The sequence below is a fragment of the Gorilla gorilla genome, chromosome 3 (genome assembly GCF_029281585.2).
Source record: "Gorilla gorilla gorilla isolate KB3781 chromosome 3, NHGRI_mGorGor1-v2.1_pri, whole genome shotgun sequence".
Taxonomy (NCBI): Eukaryota; Metazoa; Chordata; class Mammalia; order Primates; family Hominidae; genus Gorilla; species Gorilla gorilla.
The window spans coordinates 119,483,334-119,499,648 of record NC_073227.2 but is presented as its reverse complement, the minus strand read 5'-3'; the positions used below and the strand labels follow the sequence as shown (position 1 = coordinate 119,499,648).

Genomic DNA, 16,315 nt, shown 5'->3' with positions numbered 1-16,315 from the left:
AATTCCAGATCCACACCATAGGAGTCCAGCCTTCAGGGAGAACTACAGTTTTTTACATTTTTTGCCTGCATAATGAGAAGCTTTAAGTTTTTCATATTTTTACCTGAGAATAAGAATAATTACATTCTAGGCTATCACCCAACAATAATAAAATAATATGTGTCCATGCAATATAAATGCCCCATACTAACACACAAGGTACATGCAAAAGCCCATTATTGCACCACCAGGAATATGCACTACCAAACATTGAGAGTTAATGTTCCCTGATAATTTTCAAGTGAGAACCATCAGCTCCTACATATTCACAATGAAGCCTTTATATTGGTATTGGCACAAGCTTCTGAAAATGTTTTAAATCCTATACACACCCTCAGTTTCCTATTAAATGTTGTAAGTTAACACTAGGGTTCTCTCTAGTGGTGAAATTTGACATTTGCCTACACAATAATTTCGAAAGAATTTTATTTCTCCCACTTATTTCTCTCTAACATCATTCATAAGCCAGACGACCAATCACTGGAGGACTGACAAGAGTATGAACTTCGTTCTTGTCTTGTTTTGTTTTTGCCTTTTTGATGAGCTTTGATAGTCTCTTAACTAATCACTCACTCAACCAACATTTATTTAGTAATGTACATAGTATTGAAGACTCATACAGCTTGACATCTAGGGACACATATATGAAAGTAATTAAAATGCAATATAGTAACTATTAAGTCAGAGGAACAATCAACCAATAAACAGAGGAGAAAAATTAGTCCTACCTAGGAGAGATTAGAGAAAAATACACAGACAAGGAAACCTGAAGTTTAGCCTCAATGAGTGCATCAGGTTTTGCCAAGTGGAGAGAGAATATTGCGAGCCTATGTAATAGCATGAGAAAAGTTCAAGTTGGTGAAAGAGTATGGGCTGTGATGGTGTATGTGAGAAAGGTGAGAGAGAGGTGTGGCTGGACCAAACAATGAAGAGGGGGAAGGATTTAGTTCTATAGACCAGGGATAGTTACAGAGGTTTTCAAGGAAAGGATTGGCATGCCCAAATCTGTGTTTCAGAAAAACATGACTTTTCAGCCTGGGCAACATACCAAGACCTATTCTCTACAAAAAGTAAAAAAAAAAAAAAAAAAAAAATTAGCCAGACATGGCGGTACATGCCTCTAGTCCCAGCTACTCGGGAGGATGAGGTAGGAGAATCTAAAGCCAAGAAGTTGGAGGCTGCAGTATGCCAGGATTACGCTACTGCTCTCCATCCTGGGCGAAAAAGCGAGACCCTGTCTCACAAAAAGAAAAAAAAAATGCCTTTGGCAGCACTGTGGAGGATAGTATGAAGAGGACAGAGACTGGAAGTAGGAAAAATAATTGACAAGCTGTGCATTAAGGCACAATTGAGAAGCTGTGTATTAAGGTGCAATTAAGGAGAAAAATTTTGCATCTAAAGCCAATGGCTGTGAGTACAAGTTACATGAAAGGTTCTTGTAGCTGCTGCCATCAGTACCACATCCATATTCCTAGGACATTACCACTTCTCTGTGCCCCATTAGCTTTCAGCTGCTGGTATCAGCACTCTCATGTCTGAGGGCTTCTGCCAGAACTATAGAAGACTGATCTGCCTACTTCTGTTAAAACAGCCCAGAAGACCTAGGGAATTTATACCCCACCAAGCAGCCCTCCACAAGTGACTGGTAGAAGTCTCTACAAAATAAACAAGGCCAGAGAGTTTTCCATGAGATTAAACTCTAGTTGCCCCCTTTGGTAGCCAGTTTTGAAATGCACTCTTATACTCATGTTTATATTAGGACTTATGTAGGGCCTGTTATGTAGGCTATTGTGAACTATATTAGGACTTATGTAGGGCCTGTAGCTCCTTTCTTTTGGTCAATTTATCCCTTTTGGAATAGGAGTATTTACCCAATGTCTGTATCCCCATTGTATCTTGGAAATCATTAATTTGTTTTAGATTTTACAGATTAATGGGTAGAAGACACTAGCCTTGTCTCAGATGAAACTTTGGACCTTTAACTTTTGAGTTAATGCTAGAATGAGTTAAGATTCTGAGGGGCTGTTAGGAAGGCAAGATTGTATTTCAAAATGTGAGAAAGACATGATATCTGAGAGGGGTCAGGGGCAGAATGATATAGTTTAGATCTGTGTCCTTGCCCAAATTGCATGTCAAATCTTAATCCCCAATGTTGGAGGTGGGGCCTGATCGGAGGTGATTGGATCATCAGGATGGATTTCCCCCTTGGTCCTGTTCTCATGATAGTGAATGACTTCTTATGAGGTCTGGTTGTTTAAAAATGTGTAGCACATCCCCTGCAAATTTCCTCTTGCCCCATCCATGTGACATGCTTCCCTCCCACTTTGCCTTCTACCATGATTGTAAGTTTTCTTAATCCTCCCCCAAAGCAGAAGCTGCTATGCTTCCTATACAGCCTATAAAACCATAAGCCAATTAAACATATTTTCTTTATAAATTACCCAGTCTCAGGTATTCCTTTATAGCAGTACTAGAACTAAATAATACAACACATAGTCATCAGATTTTCTAAGGTTTACATGAAAGAAAAAATATTAAAGGCAGCTAGAAAAAAGGGGCAAATAACATATAGAGGAAAGCCCATTGGGCTAACAGCAAACCTATCAGCAATAACCCTACAAACCAGAAGAGATTGGGGGCCTGTATTCAGCATTCTTAAAGAAAAGAAACTACAACCAAGAATTTCATATCCAACGAAGCTAAGCTTCATAAGTATAGGAGAAATAAGGTTGTTTTTAAACAAGCAAATGCTAAGGGAATTTGTTACCACCAGACATGCCTTACAAGAGGTACTTAACAGAATGTTAAATATGGAAATGAAAAACCATTACTGGCCACCAAAAAAACACACTTAAGTACATAGACAGTTGACATTATAACCAACTGCACAATCAATTCTGGATAATAACCAGCTAACAACACAATAACAGGATCAAATCTCCACCTATCTATGCTAACCTTGAATGTAAGTGGGCTAAAAACCCCACTTAAAAGGCACAGATTGGCAAATTGGATAAACAAGCAGGACTAGACTATATGCTGTCTTCAAGAGACCCATCTCACATACAAAGACAGAAGAGGCTCAAAGTAAAAAGATGGAGAGAAATCAACCGAGCAAACGAAAAATAGAAAAAGGCAGTGTGATGGTTAATACTGAGTGTCAACTTGATTGGATTCAAAGGATGCAAAGTATTGATCCTGGGTGTGTCTGTGAGGGTGTTGCCAAAGGAGATTAACATTTGAGTCAGTGGGATGGGAAAGGCAGACCCACGCTTAATCTGGGTGGGCACCATTTAATCAGCTGCCAGCATGGCCAGAATTTAAAAGCAGGCAGAAAAATGTGAAAAGACTAGACTGGCTTAGCCTCCCAGCCTACATCTTTCTCCCATGCTGGATGCTTCCTGCCCTCGAACATCAAACTCCAAGTTCTTCAGCTTTGGGACTCAGACGGGCTTCCTTGCTCCTCAGCTTACAGACAGCCTATTGTGGGACCTTGTGATCATGTGAGTTAATACTTCTTAATAAACTCCTATATATATGTGTGTGTGTGTGTGTGTGTGCGTGTATATATATATATATACATAAAATACCTACATATTAGTTCTGTTTCTCTAGAGAACCCTAATTAATACAGATTTTGGTACCAGGAGTGGTTCTAGAGGAACAGAATATTAAGGATGGAGTTCTTTCATTGGTTTTGGGATTTCTGGAGTTGGCTGCTTAATATGATTACACCCAAAAATGCTAAGGACTCTACTTCTAATAGTATGGAGAATACTGGTAGTCCTTGGTATGAACTGTTTAGACAGTTATGCAAAATAAATGCATTTGACACTACTGATTCACCACTCATGAGAGGCAAGGAGTTTAGTGACTCTATAAGTAATACCTTTGACTATATGTGGAGAACCAAGAGACACAATGAAGTTGGTTGGTTGCTCCTAAGTTCGCTGGACAGAGTGAAGAAAGGAAATGATGAACTCAGGGATTCTAACTCCAGGCATCAGAAGCAGATACTGAGCCTCAAATCTGCTAAGATTGCCCTGACAGTCTTATCTCCTGTAGACAAGAGCTGAAATTGTGGAAAAACAGACACAAGCTCTTATCATGCGAGTGGCTGACCTGCAATGATAGGTGCATGCAGAGCCCCACCAGGTGTCTCCTGTTAAAGTGAGGGCATTGATTTGAAAAGAATGAGACCCTGAAACTTGGAATGGGGATGTGTGGGACGACTGTGATGAAGCTGGGGACACTGAGCTTGTAAACTCTGATGAACCTTCTTTGCCAGAAGAAACAGCTTCCCCATCTCCAGCAGTGGCAACACCCCTCCCCAACCCATGCTGCCATCAGCCTTTCCACCTTTGTCTGAAGAGATATACCCTGCACTGCTTGAGGCAGCAGTGATGGCCCCCCTTGAAGCAGTTGCCAGGCAAGATAATGTTGATTCACCTCAGGAGCCACCCCCAACACCCCTGTTTGCTTCTAGACCTATAATTAGACTAAAGTCCCAACAGACCCCTAGAGGTAAGGTTGAGTGTGACCCATGGGGAGGTGCACTACACTCAAAAAGAACTGCTTGGGTTTTCTAATTTATATAAGCAGAAATCTGGAGAACAGGCATGGGAATGGATAATAAGGGTGTGGGATAATGGTGAAAGGAACATAGCATTGGGTCAGGCTGAATTTATTGATTTGGGCCTACTAAGTAGGGATTCTGCAGTTAATGTTGCAGCTTGGGGAGTTAAAAAAGGTTCTAATAATTTATTTGCTTGGTTAGCTGAAATATGGATTAAAAGATGGCCCACTGTGAGCAAGCTGGAAATGCCTGATCTCCCTTGGCTTAATGTAGAGGAGAGGATCAAAAGGCTCACAGAAATTGGGATGGTGGAGCGGATTAGTCACTTTAGATCTACTCATCCCAACTGGGAGGGTACAGAAGATATACCTGTAACCAATGCTTTGTGAAATAGATTTGCGAGGGTAGCACTTGCATCCTGGAAGAGCCCTGTGATTGCTCTTCACTGTATGTCAGATCTAACAGTGGGATTGATAGTCACTCAATTACAAAATTTAAATACAATGGGAATAATTGGATCCTGAGGTGGCAGGGGCCAAGTGGTGGCACTCAACCATTAAAGGCAAGGTGTGCGTAACTACTGTAATCGACAGCAAAGGCAAAGCAGCAATCAGAATAGTCTGCCTCATGTAGAGCTCTGGCATTGGCTAATTAATCATGGTGTTCCTAGAAGCAAAATTGATAGGAAACCTACTGCATTCCTACTTAATTTATATAAGCAGAAAACTTTCAGGTCGAATGGACAAAAGACTAATTTGAGTTACAAAAACAGAGAATCACAGCCCCTCAAGCAATTTCCAGACTTGGGCCAGTTTACAGACCCAGAACCTCTTGAATGAAGGGGAGCCCAGGTCTTTTTTTTTTTTTTTTTTTTTTTGAAGTAAAACTGGTTTTATTGTTTTATTTATTGAAAACTCTGGCACAAAATCTACAAAAAACTATCAGATCAAATAAATGACCAAGACTACAGGTCATAAAATCAATACACAAATGTCAATTGCATTTGTAGTACACCAGCAATGAACAATCTGAAATTGAAATTTAAAATACCATTTACAACAGCATCAAAAATATTTGAGTCAGGCATGGTGGCATGCACATGCAGTCCCAGCTACTTGAGAGGCTGAGGCAGAGGATCACTTGAGCCCAGGAGTATGATAGCTCACTGCATTCCCAGAAAGAGAATGGAAAGACAAGCCAAAAACTGAAGCAGCTATTTGCAAATCATGTATGGGATAAGAATGTGAGTGTGTTTTGTTTCTTTCTTTTTTTCTTTTCTTTCTTTCTTTTTTTTTTTTTGAGACAGGGTCTTGCTGTGTCTCAAAATAGCTGGAGTATAGTGGCATGCTCACGACTCACTGCTACCTTGACCTCCCAGGCTCAAGCAATCCTCCCATCTCAGCCTCCTTAGTAACTGGGACCACAGGTGTGCACCACCATGCCTGGCTAATTATTGTATTTGTTATAGAGGATGGAGTTTCCCCATGTTGCCCAGGCTGGTCTCGAACTCCTTGACTCAAGCAATCCACCTGCCTCAGCCTCTCGATGTGCCAGGATTACAAGCGTGAGCCACCACGCTGGGCCCTGGTAAATAATTTGTATCCAGGCCAGGCGAGGTGGCTCACGCCTGCAATCCCAGCACTTTGGGAGGCCCAGGTGGGCGGACCACAAGGTCAGGAGTTTGAGACCAGCCCGGCCAATGTGGTGAAACCCTGTCTCTACTAAAAATACAAAAATTAGCCTGGCATGGTGGCAGGTGCCTGCAGTCCCAGCTACCCGGGAGGCCAAAGCAGGAGAATCACCTGAACCCAGGAGGCAGAGGTTGCAGTGAGTCGAGACCACACCACTGCACCCCAGCCTGGGCGACAGGGCAAGACTCTGTCTCAAAAAAAAAAAATTATATCCAGAGTGTCTATTTTTTGAACTCTCGTACCTCAATAATAACCCAAAAAACAAATGGGCAAAAGGTTTGAAGAGACATTTCATCAAAGAAGCCATATATCAATGACAAATAAAGGCATGAAAAGATATGCAGTATCATTAGTCATTAGAGAAATACAGATTAAGAGAAAAATACAAATTAAAACCTCAACAACATACCCTACCTATTTGATGGTAAATTCCAAAAGACTAGTCATACCAAGAATTTGTCAGAACATAGAGCAACTGAAACTCATACACTACTATTGGGAATATGAAATGGTACAACCACTTTGGAAAAAACTTAGGAAGTTTCTTAAAAGGGTAAGCATATATTTATTTGCATGTGATTCAGATGTTCCATCCCTAGGTATTTACTCAAAAGGAATGAAAGCATATGTCCACAGAAGGACTTGTACACAAATGTTCATAGCAACTGTATTTGTAATTGCCTGTAATCCCAACCCTTTGGGAGGTCAAGGCAGGAGGATTGCTTGAGGCCAGAAGTTGGAGACCAACCTGGGCAGCATGGCGAAACCCTGTCTCTACTAAAAATACATAGCAATCTCAGCCACTAGGGAGGCTGAAGAAGGACAATCATGTGAGCTTGGCAGATGGAGGCTGCAGTAAGCCATGATCGCACCACTGCACTCCAACCTGGGTGACACAACAAGATCCTGTCTCAGAAAAAAACAAAACAAAACCTGGAATGCAAATACCCATTAACAGGCAAATGGGCTGAGAGTGGTCACACCTGTAATCTCAGCACATTGAGAAGCCAAGGTGGGAAGATTGCTTGAGGCCAGGAGTTGGAGACCAGCCTGGCAACACAGTGAGACCCCCATCTCTCCCTAAAATACAACAGCTGATGAGCTAGAAAAAACAAAATTGGAAAGAAAATACCATAATGTTTTAAGAAAGTTTACAAATTTGTGTTGGGCTGCATTCAAAGCTGTCTTGGACCTTATGCAGCCTGTGGACTGAGGTTTGGACAAACTTGCTCCCACCTACTTAGGGAGGTTGGAGAGGGAGGATTACTGGAGCCCAGGAGTTTGAAGTTGCAGTGAGCTCTGATTCTACCACTACAAGCAGAGTGAGACCCTATCTCTGAAAACAAAACTAAAAATAAATTTAAGATAAAAATTAAAACCAAGACGGGTACGGTGGCTCATGCCCATAATCCCAGCCCTTTGGGAGTCCAAGGCGGGTGGATCACCTGAGGTCGGGAGTTCGAGACCAGCCTGACCAACATGGAGAAACCCAGTTAGCCAATCAGGGTGGCCACAGTATGCCTGTAATCACAGCTACTTGAGAGGCTGAGGCAGGAGAATCGCCTGAACCCAGGAGGCAGAGGCGGGGAGGCCAAGTCTTCTTAAGAAAGGACCCCACACCTGGCTAATATGGTGAAACCCCGTCTGTACCAAAAATACAAAAAAATTAGCCGGGCATGGTGGTGGGCACCTGTAGTCTCAGCTACTCAGGAGGCTGAGGCAGGAGAATGGCATGAACCTGGGAGACAGAGTTTGCAATGAGCCGAGATCGCCCCACTGCACTCTAGCCTGGGTGACAGAGCGAGACTCCATCTCAAAAAAAAAAAAAAAAAGAAAGAAAGGACCCCACTACATTACCAACAATTTATGCAGTGAACCTTTCTCCCATCCTTCCCCAAGGAGCCCTCCAGCATTTTACCAGGGTAACTGCACTGGGGAAAAGGAAATAATCAGACATTTCAGGGACTACTGGACATTGGCTCTGAGCTGATGTTGATTCCAGGGGACCCAAAATATCACTGTGGTCCTCCAGTTAAAGTAGCAGTTACAGAGGTCAGGTAATTAATGGAGTTTTAGTTCAGGTCTGACTTACAGTGGGTCCAGTGGGTCCCTGAACACATCCTGTGGTCATTTCCCCAGTGCCAGAATGCATAATTGGCATAGACATACTTAGCAGCTGGCAGAACCCCCACATTGGCTCCCTGACTTGTAGAGTGAGGGCTACTATGGTGGGAAGGCCAAATGGACACCATTAGAGCTGCCTCTACCTATAAAAATAGTAAATCAAAAACAATATCACATCCCTGGAGGGACTGCAAAGATTAGTGCCACCAGCAAGGACTTGAAAGACGCAGGGGTGGTGATTCCCACCACATAGCCATTCAACCCTCTTATTTGGCCTGTGCAGAAGACAGATGGATCTTAGAGAATAACAATGAATTATTGCAAGTTTAACCAAGTGGTGACTCCAATTGGGGTGACACAATTGAAATTGTAGTTTCATTGCTTGAGCAAATTAACACATATCCTGATACCTGGTATGCAGCCATTGATTTGGAAAATGCCTTTTTCTCCATTCCTGTCCATAAGGCCCACCAGAAGCAATTTGCCTTCAGCTGGCAAGGCAAGCAGTATACTTTTACTGTCCTACCTCAGGGGTTTACCAGCTCTCTGCCTTTGTGTCATAATCTTATTCAGAGAGCCCTTGATAGCTTTTAGCTTCTGCAAGATATTACACTGGTGCATTATATTGATGACATTAGGTTGACTGGATTCAGTGAGCAAGAAGTAGCAAACACACTGGACTTATTGGTGAGACATTTGTGTGCCAGAGGATAGGAAATAAATCTGACTAAAATTCAGGAACCTTCTACCTCAGTAAAAATTTCTAGGGTCCTGGTGGTGTGGAGCCTGTCAAGGTATTCCTTCTAAAGTGAAGGATAAGTTACTGCATTTGGCCCCTTCTACAACCAAGAAAGAGGCACAACACCCTGTGGGCCTATTTGGATTTTGGAGGCAACACATTCCGCATTTGGTTGTGTTACTCTGACCCATTTATCAAGTGACTCAAAAGGCTGCCAGTTCTGAGTGGGGTCCAGAACAGGAGAAGGTTCTGCAACAGGTCCAGGCTGCTGTGCCACTTGGGCCATATGACCCAGCAGATCCAAAGGTGCTTGAGGTGTCAGTGGCAGATAGGATGGTGACTGGAGCCTTTAGCAGGCTCCCGTAGATGAATCACAGAAGAGCATCTAGGATTTTGGAGCAAGGCCCTGCCATCTTCTGCAGATAACTACTCTCCTTTTGAGAGATAGCTCTTGGCCTGTTACTGGGCTTTGGTGGAAACTGAATGTTTGACTATGGGTCATCAAGTCACCATGCGACCTGAACTGCCTATCATGAACTGGGTGCTTTCTGACCCATCTAGCCATAAAGTGGGTCATGTACAGGTGCATCCCATCATCAAATGGAAGTGGTATATACGTGATCAGGCTTGAGCAGGTCCTGAAGGCAAAAGTAAGTTACATGAGGAAGTGGCTCAAATGCCCATAGTCTCCACTCCTGCCTCCCTGCCTTATCTCCACCAGCCTGCCCTGAAGGCCTCATGGGGAGTTCCCTATGATAAGTTGACAGAGAAAGAGAAGACTAAGGCCTGGTTCACAGATGATTCTGCATGATATGCAGGCACCACCTGAAAGTGGACACCTGCAGCACTGTAGCCCCTTTCTAGGATGGCAGCGAAACATAAAAATGTTGACAGATCACTAGCTAGGCTAATCAAGAAAAAAGAGAGAGAAGATACAAGTAAACGTAATCAGAAAGGGCAAAGAGGACATTACCACCGACCCCATAGAAACACAAAAAAGCCCTCAGAGACTATTATGAACACGTCTATGCACACACACTAGAAAACTTACAAGAAATGGATGAATCCCTGGAAAGATACAAGCTCCAAAGATTGAATCAGGAAGAAATTGAAATGCTGAACAGACCAATAATGAGTTCTGATATTGAGTCAGTAATTAAAAAGCCTACCAATTAGAAAAGGTCCTGGACCAGACAAATACACAGCCAAATGCTACCAAATGTATAAAGAAGAGCTGGTACCCTTCCTGCTGAAACTATTCCAAAAAATTGAGGAGGAGGAACTCCTCCCGAATTCATTCTATGAGGCCAGGATCACTCTGATACCAAAACCTGGCAAAGGCACAACAATAAAAGAAAAGTTCAGGCCAATAACTCTGATTAACATAGATGTAAAAGTCCTCAACCGAATACTGGCAAACCAAACCCAGCAGCACATCAAAAAGGTAATCCACCACAATCATGTAGGCTTTATCCAAAAACTGCAAGGCTAGTTCAACATATTCTAATCAATAAATGTGGTTCATCACATAAACAGAACTAAAAACAAAAACCATATGATGATATCAATGTGTTGCGAACAGGCCCCCCAAAATGTGGCCATAAACTGGCCCCAAAACTGGCCATAAACAAAATCTCTGCAGCACTGTGACATGTTTGTGATGGCCATGACACCCATGCAGAAGGTTGTGGGTTTACCAGAATGAGGGCAAGGAACACCTGGCTCACCCACGGCAGAAGACCACTTAAAGGTGTTCTTAAACCACAAACAATAGCATGAGCAATCTGTGCCTTAAGGACATGCTCCTGCTGCAGATAACTAGCCAGACCCATCCCTTTATTTCAGCCCATCCCTTTGTTTCCCATAAGGAATACTTTTAGTTAATCTATAATCTATAGAAACAATGCTTATCACTGGCTTGCTGTCAATAAATACTTGGGTAAATCTCTGTTCAAGGCTCTGAGCTCTGAAGGCTGTGAGACCCCTGATTTCCCACTCCACACCTCAGTATTTCTGTGTGTGTGTCTTTAATTCCTCTAGCACCACTGGGTTAGAGTCTCCCCAACTGAGCTGGTCTCGGCAAGCGGTGCCTATATGTGGGGGCTCGTATCCAGGTCGAAGGGTCACCAGAGTGACGGCTGGAGAACATGGAACTAAGCTGGAGGACACCCAAGTACTCTTAAAGCAATCCTCATGGTGAGTAAGAAGGGGAGCTCAGAAGCATCAGGGTAACAATGGGACAAGTGTGGGCTCTGGTTCATTCCACCTTGGAACCTTTTCACACTAATAATAAGGGGGAAGGAGAGTATAACGAAGTAACAGAAGAAGTGACAGAGCAGGTTTGTTTGCCAGCTAAAGCTAAAGTGGCAAAGGGGGGAGAGGTTCACCCCTACCCTTCTGCACCTCCTCATTATTATTTTGAAGAAAGAGTGGCCTGACCCACCACCGGAGGACAATAGGCAAAAAGTAGTTGCCCCAGTGACTGTTCAAGTGGCGCCTTGAGTGACTGCTCTCAGTTCTATTCAGGCAGGAATCCAGCAAGCTAGATGAGAGGGTGATTTAGAGGCTTGGCAGTTCTGTGTTAGAATACACCCACCTGATCAACAGGAAATATTATAGCTATGTTTGAGCCTTTTCCTTTTAAATTCAGGAAATGCCAGGAGGGGTCCATCCTGGGCCCCATTCCAAACTGGGGCATTTCCAGCTCAGGCCATTCCCTCACCCATATACAATGTCTGTCCGCCAGCACAGCTGGTAGTGCTGCAGTAGATTTATGCTGCACAAAAGCTGTGAGCCTTCTGCCTGGGGAACCCCTGCAAAAGGTCCCAACAGGAGTCTGTGGACCCATGCCAGCAGGAATGATAGGATTACTTTTAGGAAGGTCTAGTTTAAGTTTAAAAGGGGTATAAGTACAAACAGGAGTCATTGATTCAGATTACAATGGCAAAATTCAAATTGTTATATCTACTTCTGTTCTCTGGAAGGCAGAGCCAGGAGAGCGCATAGCACAGCTCCTGATTGCGTCATATCTGGGAATAGGGAAAAGTTAAATTAAATGAACAGGAGGATTTGGAAGCACAAATTAACAAGGCAAAGCAGCTTACTGGGTAAATCAAATTACTCATAAACGTCCTACCTGTGAAATAACTATTCAGGGGAAGAAATTTAAAGGTTTGGTAGATAGAGAAATGCACATTTCAATCATTTCTCTACAGCACTGGCCATCTGCATGGCCAATTCCACCCACTCAATTTAACATAGTTGGAGTTGGTAAAGCCTCTGAAGTATATCAAAGTAGCTATATTTTGCATTGTGAAGGGTCTGATGGATTACCTGGGACTATTCAACCAGTTATAACTTCTGTACCTATAAATTTATGGGGGAGAGATTTATTACAACAATGGAGAGCACAAGTTCTAATTGCTGAACTATTATATAGCCCTCAAAGTCAACATACGATGCATGAAATGGGGTATGACTCTGGTATGGGACTAGGAAAAAATTTGCAAGGTTTGAAAGGACTGCTTCAAGCAGAAAGACAAAGTTCCTGCCAAGGTTTAGGATATCATTTTTTATGGCAGCCATTGTTAAGCCTCCAGAACCTATACCTTTAAAATGGTTAACAGATAGGCGAGTTTGGATAGAACAATGGCCACTGAGTAAAGAGAAACTGGAGGCTTTAGAGGACTTGGTTACTGAACAATTCTCAATAATCATTTTCCAAAAATGAAACTGTTTCAATTTTTGGAATGAACTAATTGGATTCTCCCTAAAATTACCAAATTTAAACCAATTGAAGGTGCTGAGAATGTTTTTACAGATGGGTCTAGTAATGGCAAAGCTTCTTATTCTGGCTCGACAGGTAAAGTTTTCCAGACGCCCTATACTTCAGTTCAAAAAGCAGAGCTTGTAGCTGTAATTGAGGTATTGAATGCTTTTGATATGCCTATTAATGTGATTTCTGATTCTTCATACGTGGTTCATTCCACACAATTAATTGAAAATGCTCAGTTACAATTTCATACAGATGAACAACTGATGATAAAAACAAAAAAGGAGGAGAAACAGGGATTATGGGGTGGCCCATATACAATTGAATCTAGCATTATTAACTTTAAATTTTTTGAGCCTGCCTAAAGGCCAGATATTATCAGCAGCTGAACAGCATCTACAGAAACCAGCTGCAAAGACAGAAGCAGAACAACTGGTTTGGTGGAGAGATCCAATAACAAAAAGTTGGGAAATAGGTAAAATAATAACCTGGGGTAGAGGTTATGCTTGTGTTTCTCCAGGCCAAAATCAACAGCCGATTTGGATACCATCAAGACACCTGAAACCTTATCATGAGCCAGATGCTGAGGAAGAGATTCTGGGAGGATCCCAAGGACTCCCCAGTTGCAGCCATGTCGAGACTGATGCTGAAGAGGACCCCAACTGTCACGAGCAACACCCATCGAACACAGCCACCAACCTGGGGACAGATCAAGAAGCTGTCACAGATGGCAGAAGGAAACCTGAGGAAAGTGGGACAACTGGTCACAATGAGTAATTTAATGGTAGCTATGATAGCGGAGATCACCATTGCCATGTGTATTCCTTCAACAAGGGCTGACACAGAGAACAATTATACTTATTTGTCATATTTATCTATCTTAGCTGGCAATAATGCCTGGATGTAGTCACTTTATGACACAGTTACAAATGCTTTCTGATCTCAGTATTTATCATAATAAATCTGCTCCTATAATTAAGGCATACTGCTCTCAAAAACCTATTTGTAAACAAAATTGAACCTGGCCAGAAAAAATGAACGTACTTGTTCAGGAAGATTGCATTGCAAAACTTGTTTAGGCAGAGGTGCTGCACAATGATTCCTAGGAATTATTATTGATTGGTCCCCTAAGAGGATGTTTAGCCTGAATTGCACCTCTCAGTCTGCGTGCCATGGCCACACTATGTTCAGCTAGTCTGAACAAAACAGTCAGATGGTAGAAATGGTAAGAAGTATGGCAAGAGTTCCTATTATCTGGAACTATGGCCATATAGTAGCACCTCATCCTCAAATGATATGACCCATTGTAGGAACTAAACATAAAGATTTGTGGAAACTATTAATAGCTCTTAATAAGATCAAAATTTGGGAAAGAATAAAAAAAATCTAGAAGGAAACTCTACAAACTTGTCTTTAGATATTGCGAAATTAAAACAACAAATATTTAAAGCATCCCAGGCACACCTGGCCTTAATGCCAGGAACTGGAGTGTTTGAAGGAGCTGCAGACAGATTAGCAGCTAGCAACCCATTAAAATGGATAAAACACTTGGAAGCTCTGTGATTTCAATGATGATTGTGTTTTTAATGTGTGTTTTTTGTCTTTGTATAGTCTGCAGATGTGGATCCTGACTCCTGCAAGCAGTAGCTCACTGTGACAAAGCTGCCTTTGCTTTTATCACTTTGCAAATCAAAGAAGGGGGATGTGTTGGGAACAGGCCCCCCCAAATCTGGCCATAAACTGGCCCCAAAACTAGCCATAAACAAAACCTCTGCAGCACTATGACATGTTCTTGATGGCTATGATGCCCACGCTGGAAGGTTGTGGGTTTACCAGAATGAGAGCAAGGAACACCTGGCTCACCCAGGGCAGAAAACCACTTAAAGGCGTTCTTAAACCACAAACAATAGCATGAGTGATCTGTGCCTTAAGAACATGCTCCTGCTGCAGATAACTAGCCAGAGCCCATCCCTTTATTTCAGCCCATCCCTTTGTTTCCCACAACGAATACTTTTAGTTAATCTATAATCTATAGAAACAATGCTTATCACTGGCTTGCTGTCAATAAATACTTGGGTAAATCTCTGTTCGAGGCTCTGTGCTCTGAAGGCTGTGAGACCCCTGATTTCCCACTCCACACCTCTACATTTCTCTATGTGTCTTTAATTCCTCTAGCACCGCTGGGTTAGGGTCTCCCCGCCTGAGCAGGTCTCAGCATCAATAGATGCAGAAACGGCTTTTGATCAAATTCAACATCCTTTTGTGTGAAAGACCCTCAAAAAAGTAGGCATTAAATGTACATACCTCAAAATAATAAGAACTGTCTATGACAAATCCACAGCCAGGCCAGGCATGGTGGATCCTGCCTGTAATCTCAGCACTCTGGGAGGCTGAGGTGGGCGGATCACTTCAGGTTGGGAGTTCGAGACCAGCTTGACCAACATGGAGAAACCCCATCTCTACTAAAAATACAAAATTAACCAGGCATGGTGGCACATGCCTGTAATCCCAGCTACTCGGGAGGCTGAGGCAGGAGAATCACTTGAACCCAGGAGGTAGAGGTTGCGGTGAGCTGAGATCATGCCATTGCACTCCAGCCTGGGCAATGACAGTGAAACTCCATCTCAAAAAAAAAAAATCCACAGCCAACATCATACTGAATGTGCAAAAGCTGGAAGCACTTCTACTGAGAACCAGAACAGACAAAAATGCGCACACTCAACACTGCTATTCAACATAGTACTGGACGTGCTAGCCATAGCAATCAGCAAGAGAAAGAAATAAAAGGTATCCAAACAAGAAAAGAAGAAGTCAGACAATCTGTTTGCAGATGATATACTATACCTATAAAACCACATAGTCTCTGTCCAAAAATTTGTAGATCTGACAAACAACTTTAGTTAAGTTTCTGAATACAAAATCAACATACAAAAACAAGTAGCGTTTCTGTACACAAACACTATGCAAGTTGAGTGTCAAAGCAAGAATGCAATCCCATCCACAAGAGTCACACAAGAAAAATGAAACACCTAGGAATACAGCTAACCATGGAGGTGAAAGATCTTTGCAATGATAATTACAAAACAGTGCTGAAAGAAATCAGTGATGACAAACAAACAGAAAAACATCCCATGCTTGTGGATAGGAAGAATCAATATTGTTAAAATGGCCGAACTGCCCAAAGTAATTTACAGTTTCAATGCTATGCCTATCAAACCACCAATGACACTCTTCACAGAATTAGAAAAACCGTTCTATAATTCATTTGGAACCAAAAAAAAAGGGGGGCCTGAATAGCCAAAGCAATTGTATTAGGGTTCTCCAGAGGGACAGAACTAACAGGATATATGTATATATGAAAGAGAGTTTATTAA

The 16,315-nt window shown here is 42.3% G+C and overlaps 1 long non-coding RNA gene across 5 annotated transcripts in view; it reads right to left on the bottom strand.

Moving 5' to 3' along the window:
- LOC129533264 (uncharacterized) overlaps positions 1–16,315 on the bottom strand; it is a 46,045-nt gene that overhangs the window by 5,339 nt on the left and 24,391 nt on the right. Inside the window, exon 1 of one of the 5 annotated variants that reach the window (XR_008679362.2) lies at positions 13,430–13,639. The exons of the other annotated variants lie outside the window; for them this stretch is intronic. This is a non-coding gene — a long non-coding RNA (uncharacterized lncRNA). Of the gene's footprint in view, positions 1–13,429; positions 13,640–16,315 lie in introns of those variants that run through there. 5 annotated transcript variants of the gene reach the window in all.